Source organism: Oryza glaberrima, chromosome 4, assembly GCF_000147395.1.
Source record: "Oryza glaberrima chromosome 4, OglaRS2, whole genome shotgun sequence".
Taxonomy (NCBI): domain Eukaryota; kingdom Viridiplantae; phylum Streptophyta; class Magnoliopsida; order Poales; family Poaceae; genus Oryza; species Oryza glaberrima.
The window spans coordinates 2,498,827-2,510,305 of NC_068329.1; the positions used below are offsets into that span (position 1 = coordinate 2,498,827).

At 39.4% G+C, this 11,479-nt stretch overlaps 1 long non-coding RNA gene across 1 annotated transcript; it reads left to right on the forward strand.

Moving 5' to 3' along the window:
* The first annotated feature begins 9,546 nt into the window (after nucleotides 1-9,546).
* Nucleotides 9,547-11,259, forward strand: LOC127769357 (uncharacterized). Its single transcript, XR_008016777.1, has 3 exons — nucleotides 9,547-9,876; nucleotides 10,463-10,542; nucleotides 10,991-11,259. It is a non-coding gene; the product is annotated as an uncharacterized LOC127769357 (long non-coding RNA).
* The last annotated feature ends 220 nt before the right edge of the window (nucleotides 11,260-11,479 follow it).

Here is an 11,479-nt window from a genome sequence, read left to right on the forward strand (position 1 = left end):
GGTTCGCCGGCAACTGCTGCTCCCATGTCGTTCACCGGTGTAGTTTGTCCCTAGGGTCTTAATCCTATCTAATCTAATCTAATCTTGTTTGGCCCTAGCGTCATCATCGTCTCTGTGTGTTGTCGCCGGACTGTCATCGTCGACCCTTCCTCTCCGATCGCTTTGGTTCGGTGAGACTTCTATCCGTTCCCTCTTTTCAATGACATAATATTCCTTTTTAATATATGTCATCTACTAAATATAATCTAATCTTTTCCGGAGGTTGTTTTAATCTTTATCTCAGTTATAAATCATTTCTAAATTGTTTAATTAATTTGAATAGTCTTTTCTTTAATAGGCTTAATTGGATTAAATCTTGTAAAATTCATAACTAATTCATATGAAATCGGAATGAGGCCGTTCAAGTCTCTAAATTCATCTAAAATCTTGATCTACATGTTTGTTTACTTTTATGTACTGTTTATTTGGTGTTTATTAGTCTTTTTCGTCATTTTGCGTGTTAGCTTGTCGTTTCCGTCGTTTCGGAGGCTCGCGAGTGCGTCGGAAGTATCCAAGAAGATTAATTGAAGACTCATTATTGCAAGGCAAGTCATACAGATCCCAAACACAATTCCTTTGAGCATGTTGATCCTATATTTAAATTCTCTATTTATTTTAACTGTGCATTTATTTTGGAATGCCATGGGGTGGTGTGAACCTATTCCTTTGTTATGGCCAATTTGCATTGATTACCCTATTTCTTGATTACCTCGGGTTATAATTTGACTAGTTGGATTTATATATATTCGTTCAACTAGATATATTAGATATAATTGATTAGCCATGCTTAGAAACATTAGCACACGATTGGGATAACTAATGTTTCACTATTACTTAATGATGGATATTTAATGGTAGCTCACGATGGTCAATCGTGATTGGTTAATTAATTAATTTGCCAACTAAAACTTGATAATGGTGGGTTGTGAGCACTTGGTTTTGATGGTCGCGCTCATGACAATTAAGGAACGGTTCACGAGTTTCGGTTGTGAAACATTAACCGTGCCAACCACAGGCCAGCATGGGCAACGGCTTTACCTTTTGTATAGCATGGTTCATTGCGGGGCACCAGACTAAGAAGTGGCAGAGATAAGCCCACGGGGGTCGCTAGGGAGTCCATGCCTTGTTTATAAGGGGGTGATTATGATCCAGGAACGGTGCGCTGTGGTGGATTGTGTTATGCGAGGGGTACTGTCACAGCTCCTTTCCAAGGTACCATGGTGGTATTGAGGTGCATGGTGACATGTTGTGGGGCTGTGTCTTGTGGGTACAGTGGTACTCCTCTGGCCAGAGTAAAACTATTCGAATAGTCGTGCCCGCGGTTATGGGCGAGTCTAACAATGTCTTTCGTGATTAGTCTCACACTTCTCACCATAATAAACGATGCTATGACAGCTAATAATTTGATTAGCTCCTGGTTTGGAATGGTACATTCCTAGTTTGGAGATAGATCTGTACAACCGGGTATGGTTGTTCAGGTTTGGTTGGGCCTGTGCAGCATGGGTGTGCTGTACAGTGTTGATTAAAATTGATGATTAATTACTCTACTGTTTTACTTCTCTTAAATGTTTGCTAAATGCTGCTTTTGCAAATGAGCCCTATATTATGCCATTCTTTGGTATCCTTGTGCACTTGCATATTTGCTGTGTGGCTTGCGGAGTATGTCATATGCTCACCTTGCAATAAACAATCAAACCTTAGTGGAAGAAAAAGGATGCAGAAGGAGAAGACGTTTGGCTTATACCCCAGTTGAGCTGCCTGTGGGAGTGGAGCGCTTCACTAGACCGTAATTCCGCTGCTGTTTTCTCTTTTCTTTTGTAAGTATGTAAACGTTATTATTATGATGAATCTGTATATTAAATTGTCGGTTTGTGTGCCTCGGCTGATTCCTGGACGAGGATTTCATGCACAAATTAGTTCGGAAATTACTAGTGAATTTCTGGGCATGACATAAACTCTTGATCGGCTTTTAATTTGAGCAAAGGTGTAAAAGGTTCTAATCGTCCAGACAAATTAGAAATAAACCTTCTAACGAAATTAACTTTGCCGATCAATGATTGTAGCTGTTTCTTGTCCTCCGCAGGTTGAATCTTCTTCATCGCATTAATACTCCTCTGAGTTACTTCAATTCCCCTATCATGAACAAGAAAACCCAAGAAGTGCCTAGCCGATACGCCGAAAACACATTTTGTGGGATTCATCTTTAAACCATACTTCATTGTTCTTTCAAAAACTTTCCTTAAATCGGCTATATGATCGTCCACCTCCTTTGACTTTACTACCACATGATCTATAGAGACTTCAACAAATAAGCCGATCAGACTACGGAATATATAATTCATAGCTCTTTGGTATGTAGCTACTTCTTTGTTCTTTCAAAAACTTTCCTTAAATCGGCTATATGATCGTCCACCTCTTTTGACTTTACTACCACATGATCTATAGAGACTTCAACCAATAAGCCGATCAGACTACGGAATATATAATTCATAGCTCTTTGGTATGTAGCTCCAGCACTCTTTAAACCAAAAGTCATTACAATCCACTCATACAAACCAATTGCACCAGGACATCTAAAAGAAGTCTTATGAATATCTTCTTCGGCCATAAAAATCTGATTGTAACCAGCATTATCATCCATAAAACTTATAATTTTATGTCCTGAAGTAGCATCAACTAATTGATCGGTAGGCGGCATTGGGTACTCATCCTTAGGGGTAGCTTTGTTTAAATTCCGAAAATCATTGCAAACCCTAAGCTTACCATTCTTCTTGATGACTGGAGCTATATCAGAAACCCACTCAGCATATCGGCATGGCCGAATAAAACCAGCATCATATAAGCGAGTAATTTCAGCTTTAATAGCGCATCATACATATCGGCTTTACATCTCCTAGGCGATTGTTGATATGGCTGATATCCTGGCTTAATAGGAACCTGATGTTCGACAATCGATTGGCTAAGTCCTGGCATTTCAAAATACTCCCAAGCAAAGCAATCTCTATATTCTTTCAAAAGCTCTATCAACTTGGTTTTAAATTCTAATGATAAAATCTTGCTGATAAAAGTCGGCCTTGGTCTATCTCCTGGAACTATATCAACTTCCTCTAAATCATCGGCCGATATAAAACCTTGTCCTAACTTGCCATCGAGATCATCTACAATATCCTTGGTGTAGAAATTTGAACCCTCCACGATGCCCTCAAAGCAACAATTTGGGCTCTCCATCTTCAATTGGCTGTATATTATAATCGGACACTTTTAAATAATATCCTTCCCATACTTTTCTAGACAACCAATTAATTCCATCCATCTCCCAAACAGCTAAATTGGCACTAGCAACATTAACTGACCTATCAGCTGGCACGATCTATATCTTGTCACCTTGCCATTGAATCAAACTCTGGTGCTTGGTTGAAGGAATGCAACTGAATCCAATCCCTTCCCAACAACAGACTATAGGAACCCTTCCCATCAATGACAAAAAATTGTAGTAGGAATAGTTTTACTGCCAATCGTCAATTACACATTCAATACTCCTTTAGTTTCTAAAGGATTGCCACCAAAGTCTTTAAGAACCATATTGGTCTTGATGAGATCATCTGCATTCTTTCCTAACTTTCTGAATGTAGCATAAGGCATTAGATTAACAACAGCCCCACCATCAACCATAATCTTAGAACATCGGCTTACCATTGACAAACCCCTTCACATACAATGGCTTGAGATGCCGATTCTACATTCCCTCTAGTTTCTCAAAGATTGCTTGATCAGGTGACAAAACCAACTCAGCAGAAGCTTCTTCCACATCATCATCATCAGCTTGATTAGCTTCATACTCTGCTGGTAGCATGAAAACCATGTTGACTAATGACGATGCAACAGCTTTCCCCTTAATTAACATCTTCGCTTTGTCAGCTTCAACCTCATCAGCTGTCAGAATCTTACTCTTAACACTCCGCTCTTGCTTTGTTTTCTTTAGCCGATGGTTGATCTCCTGCTGTACTTCCTGAAAAAGCTCCATGTTCCTCATCCTCTGAACCCTTCTCTTTATGATTTTTAGTGAAGGGCACCATTGCGAATTCCTGCCCTCATCCTCATCCTGAGAGCAATCCTGATGTATCGGACCCAATCTTTGATGAACAGGCAACCTTCTCTGACCCAGCCGATTTTCTCTATCATAAGATCGGCTCGAACTCCCTGTAGAATCACTGCATCCTGGACAATCTTCTATGGATGGTAGTTTCATCCCTTTATTCCAACAAAACCTGAAGAACTCACTGTCCCAATGTGGATCAAAACCACCATCATTTTCAAAATACTTTTCTTCCTATTTATCATGCCTCCTTTGATATTTGTCAATAATTATAACCGAGTTAAGCTATGAACTCCGATGATTTCTCCCATTGGCTGCTCTCCCGGATGAGTGGACCATGTTAACAGGAAAATGGTGACCATCCACCTTCATCGACCTCCTTGAATCATCAAACTTTATCTTTGCTTGTTCAATAGCCGACTGGATCTGCTGCCTAAACACCTTGCAATCATTGGTGGTATGAGACCTATTGTTATGCCATTTGCAATATTTCCTTTTTTCTAACTCCTCAACCGATGGGATTATATGGCCAGCAAGAAGTTGGATTTGCTTCTCCCGAAGTAGTAGATCGAATATTTTGTCAGCTTTGGTGATATCAAAATCATATATTTCATCTTTCCCAGAACTCTTCACGCACTGACATGTCACAACCTTCTTGTTTCTTGCCTATTCGGCTGCTGCTACCTCAGGATCATTATCTTCTTCGGAATCAGAAACATAAGGATAAACATGATTAACCTTCTTGAAGTTCTTTTTAGCCTGTGCAAACCTCTGTTCATGCAATGTCACCTTTTGAGCAAGGTGAGCCAAACTCTCAAAAGCCTGAGCAGAGAATTTCTCCTTAATTGGAGTTATTAAACCTTGGAAAGCAAGATCGGCCAACTGAGAATCTATCAAGGCCAAGCTATAACACATGTTCCTCATATCCCTGAATCTCTAGATATAATATTGTACAGTCTCATCATGTCTTTGCTTGATTGTTGTCAGATCAGAAAGTTTCATCTCATGACTCCAACTGTAAAAGTACTTATGAAACTGTTTCTCTAGATTGGCCCAACTCTGAACAGAATTATATGGTAATGAAGAAAACCATGTGAATGCCGATACAGATAAAGACAAGGGGAATAGCCTAACTCTCAAAGAATCAATAGCCGATGCCTCACCACACTGGGACAAAAATCAGCTGACATGCTCATAAGTTGACACATTATCTTGCCTTGAAAATTTCGAAAAATATGGAACCTTGTACCGATTCGGCAATGGAACCCTCTCGAAATACTCAGGATATGGGTGCCGATACAAGTTTCCAGTATCCTTGGGCTTAAGTCCAAACTGTTCCCTCATCACATCTGCAATCATATCGGCCCAGGGTTTCTACTGAGATACTCCTTGCACCTGTTGTTGAATTTGATCGAATTGATTGAACTGGAGCAAGATCTGAGGCTGCGGTGATCCCCCTGGCCGATATTGCATTTGAGGTGAATGAGGCTGATACTGAAAGTTGATATTACCACCAACATAATGTTGAGGAGATTGATGCACATTATGAACTTGCTGCTCAGGAACAAACTGAGGCCCAACAGGCTGATGTTGCTGAATGATGGGTGTTTGCTGCCCAACTGGTATCTGCTGAACCGAATCAACAACCGATTGTTTCCCCTTAAACATAGCAGCAATCTGTTCTATAGTTACTTGAGATATATTATGCCCCATGTGCTGAGGTTGAGGTCTAATCACCACACGACGGTTAAATCCTGGCTGTCCATGGTTCACAAAAGCCGATGTTGATTCCTAGTTACAGGCTGTTCCGGATTTATTCCAGAGACAGGCTGTTGCTTCCTAGTTACCAGATCCCTATATTGTGGAAACACACTATTTGGGAGGAAAGTTGGTCCTTTGGTTTGATGCTCGGCAATTGTACCATCAACCACAGATTTATCATATTAGTCAAAGTATTGACAAGCACCCCTGATTGGTTGATTAAAGCATGATGAACAGCATTGTCAATCTGAACATGCAAATTCTTGATCTCTTGAGACTCTTCTCCTTTTGATTTGTCATCTTTAGGTTCATCATCCTTAGCTTTGCCACCTTTAGCCTTACCATCCTTAGATGTGCCTGACTCCAAATCATCGTTAGATGGTATCTTCAGTTTGTACCTTTGGATGACTGTACCCGACCGAGTCTGCACAAACGAGTGTAGAAATTGATTCTGCAAATTATTCATCATCTGCTCGTACACTGCCTTTTGTTCCGGTGTAAGCTTATCCATTGTTATTAGAATGATGTTATCAGTATCAACATCAGTCGACTTAATGTCCACCATGATGAAAAACGTCACAACTTGTGTCCCACCAGGCGTGACAAAAGCGTGTTGATGCGAAAAATACACACTAGCCTAGGAGATCTGCTTAGCTCCAGTGCAAGTCCTAAATCTTGCTTTTGGGTTCAAAGGCGTGCCAGTTGATTTGATCCTGCAATCAATAAGAAGGGAAGACAAGAAAACGAGGTTAAATCCATAAACGATAGCCGATCAGCTAGGTGCCGATGACATATCGTTAATCATTGAGCCGATGTTATTGGCATTAGATCGGCAATGAAGAATAAGGTTAAATAAAGTTAAATCTACTCGATCGGCTGTAGATATCAATGATATATAATCTTCTTCTCAAGATATATTTAAATTAAGTGACTGGGATAGATCGAACAGCTAGCCGAGACAATATGAATCACTTAAGCTTAAAAGTACTTTGAGAATAAGGTTATATGTACATTTATAGCACAGCCGATCAAGCAGATCTAACATGTATCGGCTAATACTCCGATACCACTCTATATCAAGATATCAAAACGAGCAAAATATACCAAACAGTAAGTCTAATATACTTTAATTCGATAAGATTTTAATATAAAGGACATATTTAGCATGTCAAGTGAGCATGTATGGAATAAAGTAGCTAAATCAGGTAAGATCGGCTGAACCCCGATACTATCTCTATTGATAATCATGAGACAAGTTAAATATTGCAGTTATAGATATTACTTAATAGATCGAACTCAACCGATGCAGCATTAAGTATAAGAATAATCACAAGATCTAACAAGTTGACGAAAATCTCTATGGGATGGTAGATATGCTATATAGTCTAGATTAATAACGATATCTAACTCTATCACCTGCCTTCCAATAATAGATGTTGACCGATTTAGGGTTAGATTATGATACTGATAAAGATTACGTAGCATATATGATAACTCGATGATTTACATAAACAAGATTAGAGTGTCATAAAGATGTAAGCCCTAATCCCGATAACACAAGCCGTCATGACAAGTTTTACCTCTTGTTGAAGATCGAAATCGATGCAGCTCAACCAGAAAGCATGAACCCGTCGAAACAATGAGAATAGAAAAGGGTGGCGATGCGCCGAAAAGTGTTATTGAACTGTTGTTGTTAATTACATGGGATCGGGTTATATTTATACCTGAGATACATGACAGGTCCTTCCCAAACGCGACTATTATTTCTAACAACCTCTAAGATACGAACAAATCTTCACGGCAAACTCTTGCTGAAATATATCTCTAAGGAAACTATTTGAAAATATCTTAATTAATAGATAAAATTGCCTATCCGTGAGCTTATCTCAATCACAGCAATACTTGTGTAGCACGTTGATCAATCCCAGAGATGATTATATAACCTCCTTAGCGAGATCGGCCACATCGGCTATCTTCTGTCCGATCCCCTCGTAGTCGATACATACTCTGTTTCCAGAAGACTCTACCAAATCCGCTTCGATCTCGATGCTGAACCTGGTTCATGGCTTACCAAATTTGGTTATTAACAATACCCTACCTTGAATAACTGTGATCCTTGATGCTTGAACCCCTAGAAATGGTTAGAGTACACTCTTTGTGCTCAAATGGGTTTATATATGCTCTATGTGCAACTACTTGCTTAGCCATGCTTAGAACTATGCAAATGCTCATTCCATCTATAATTAAAATGTGATTTGTTACATGAACCTTTGATGGAATTAAATGAATGTGATTGGTATTTGTCAACTAAAATGTGTAATATGTGATTTTAGACTTGGGCGGCAAGTGGTGTGCATATGGTGTTAGTTGCATACCCATAGGGGGAGTGTTTGCCCAAGTCCGTAAGGACCGAACTTGTGTCACCCACTTAAAGTTATTCGTACATCCACATGTGCTAGTATGGGATGGCGTAAGCTGATTAATCTACTTACGACTAGCCTTGCATTCTGGTAGACCAGTGTGTATGAGTTAGTCGATAATTCGGAGGAATTAGTCGATGATTCTGAGGAACTTTCTATTTACCCCGACGTGGTAGTTTAGGTGACTAAGTTTGTCTAATACAACGGTATTGCGCCACCTGGTGGGTTCCCGTCGTGTCCGCCACCACGGCGTTAAGTTTAAGGTGTGGGCCCGCCACTTAACGGTTCTAGACATATTTCCAAGTATACCTAGGATGGAGGAACATGTATCGTGCTGATGCAAGGCTAAATTCTGAGTAGTGTAAAGGCTTCGTTGTGACCTCTAGTCCGCAATCATAATGTAGAGTGTGGGGTGCTTGGCCAGCAATGAACCAACTAGAGTGTAGCCTCCGGGCTTCTATCACATTATGTGGGTAAAGCTGCACAAACTCTGCGCAGTTCTAAAAATTAATAGATTAGCCGTGCTCACAGTCATGAGCGCTTTGGTGAAGTGTCATGAGTATAGACTATGTTTTAAAATGTGAACATGTGACTTGGTTTGAAATTGATAAAATGTGTTGAGTTGTGTGTGTGGTGATATATTATGACTTGTTGTCAAGGATGACAACAAGAGATTGATTATGATGGAATTATGATGAACTTAATGTTGAGACTTAAAATTTGTTTTGTTAATTGAAGCATCAACTCCTTTACACAAGAATTGCGAAACAAAACTTGCTTTATGCTGAAATTGAACTACATATTGCCTTCCTTTGAATATATGCCTTACATGTAGTATGTTAGGATTGTATTGTGCTTGCCAGTACATTAACTTAATGTACTGATCTTTGTAATGCCCTGGGTTTCGAATTATTATATTTGGGGAATATTAGAACAAACACGCAAAAGTTCAACTTTTAAACCATTGTTCGAATAAGTGATCAAGAACCATGGATGCATAGAGCTCGTCGAGTAGTACAAAATAGAATATAAGTTTATAGTAATCGGAGTCCGAACGAAGTCCCGGAGATTGAAACGATGTGGGCCATTAGATCTCCTTTTAGTCTATTTATATATATATATATATATATATATATATATATATATATATATATATATATAAAAGAAAAGGCAGGCGCTACAGCCAGCCCTAGCCGCCACGCTTCTGTGCTTTTGCCGCCATCGCCGTCGTCCCGGTTGCCGCCGCCGTCTTCGCGCCGCCACCACGGCCATAGCCGGAGGCCGCAGCCCTCGTCATCCATCACAACCGGTGTTTACTTTCCGTTTTCCTTCTTCCCGGTGAGTTTCTGCTGCTGCTCCTTATATCGATCTGATGGCTTGTGGCTGCTGCTGCCTTGATTTGCTTGCTGCTGCTGCTAGGGATGCCATGCGACTGCTGCTGCTAGTGCTGGCTGCTGGCTGCTGGCTGCTGCTGCGTGGTCCGAGGGGAGAAGGCAAAGAAGAACAGAAAGGAGGGAGAGAAGGGGAAATTAGATAGAAGAAGGAAAATTGGGGAATCAGGTGGATATTTCCAAATTTATTTGTTTTTTTCACAAATTAGTACCGCTAGGTAATCCGTTTCAGTGCCTAGTTGTTTCTAATTTATATATAAGACGATATATTTTCGGTAGCTCGAATTTAATTTATCGGCCGCTTGGCTGAAACCATATTTTCAAATCTGGTATTCAACTGTCGGGATTCAACTAATCATAAAGTTTGTAGTCATCGTCGATATCTTTCTAATGGCGCTGGTTTCGCTCGATTCCGTTAAACGGTTTGGGAGAAACAGCAACAACAGTGCTGCTGACTAGGTCCGAAAATCAGGACAGCAATTCGTTTTCCTTAATCTGGGATTTACAGAGGCATAATCTGATTTTTCACCCAACATGAAAGTTGTAGACAATTTTGTCTAGATGTCCAAAGTTGTATTGTTTGCTAAATTCTGTTAGAGGTATGTGAGTTACGCATAAAACAGTAATGGAACAGCTATAGGTTATTTAATACAAATCGGTAAAAAAATTATATATTTTGGGTTTCAATTTTAGTACATATGCTTGTAAATATCATTAGTTGGATATAGTGGTTTATGTGTAGTTTTGCTCTACAGGTGTGGAGGGTTCCAATGTTCGAGGAGTTGAGTCGGATTATCGAAAGAGTTAATGCAAGTACAAGACAGAATTGTCTGATGTATAAACTATGTTTCTTGTTTGATTTCGCATACGCAATTATTATTCGAAAGCTTACTATCAATAATTATGTGGATTTGGTATCATGCTACATATTTACGTTTCACTTTATGTTCAAATTCACGACGTTATTCATATTTCATTATTCCAGATGTTTTTGTTTACATTATTCAAGTACCATGTGTAGTCATGGGAGTGCAATTCGGGTCTTTATTCATGATCCTTGAGAAGCACTAATCAAGCTTGCTTGGCTTACCGGTAATGCTAAAAGGATATTCATACCTGCTCGGGAGGGAACTAGTATCTTTTGACTTCTTTGTTTTAGAATAAAATAAATCTAACCTTTCATATTGGTTTCTTATTGAATTAAGCATGTTTATGTTTTACTAGTTCAATATTGTACTTGCTGAGTATTCTTTACTCACTCTTGTGTTTAATTTGATTTTCAGGTACCTAATGACATTGATCGGCATGGGGTAGGAGTAGCACCCTTGGACTACACTTTATTATTGCACACTCTTGAAATTTAGTTTTAGACCATATTCTGCTTAGCATAAGTTTTGCTTAGAACTTGTAAAGGTCATTTAAAGTTCTAGTCCTTATTTTCACATGGAATTTATGGAGCTAGGATGGTTTGGATTGTGTGGTTTATGTCGTTATTGTGTTGTCTCATATTTGTCTGTCGTGGATGTCCGTATTATAGGTGAGGCTCTGCCAAAATTTCTAAAAAACTGGGGAGTTAGTGGTTTTGAGTGTATTTTTGTGTGGCACTATAGGTATGTGGTTACTTGGGGTGTTACACTCTAGCGGTTGATATAACCTATTGTTTGCAGGTTTAGACTTAGTTTTGAGTGATGTGGGTTTCGATTGCTTCTTTTAGGATGAGAACTTAATGGGGTAAACCCCTAGTCGGTGTGTTTGTGATTGGACAGTCAAGC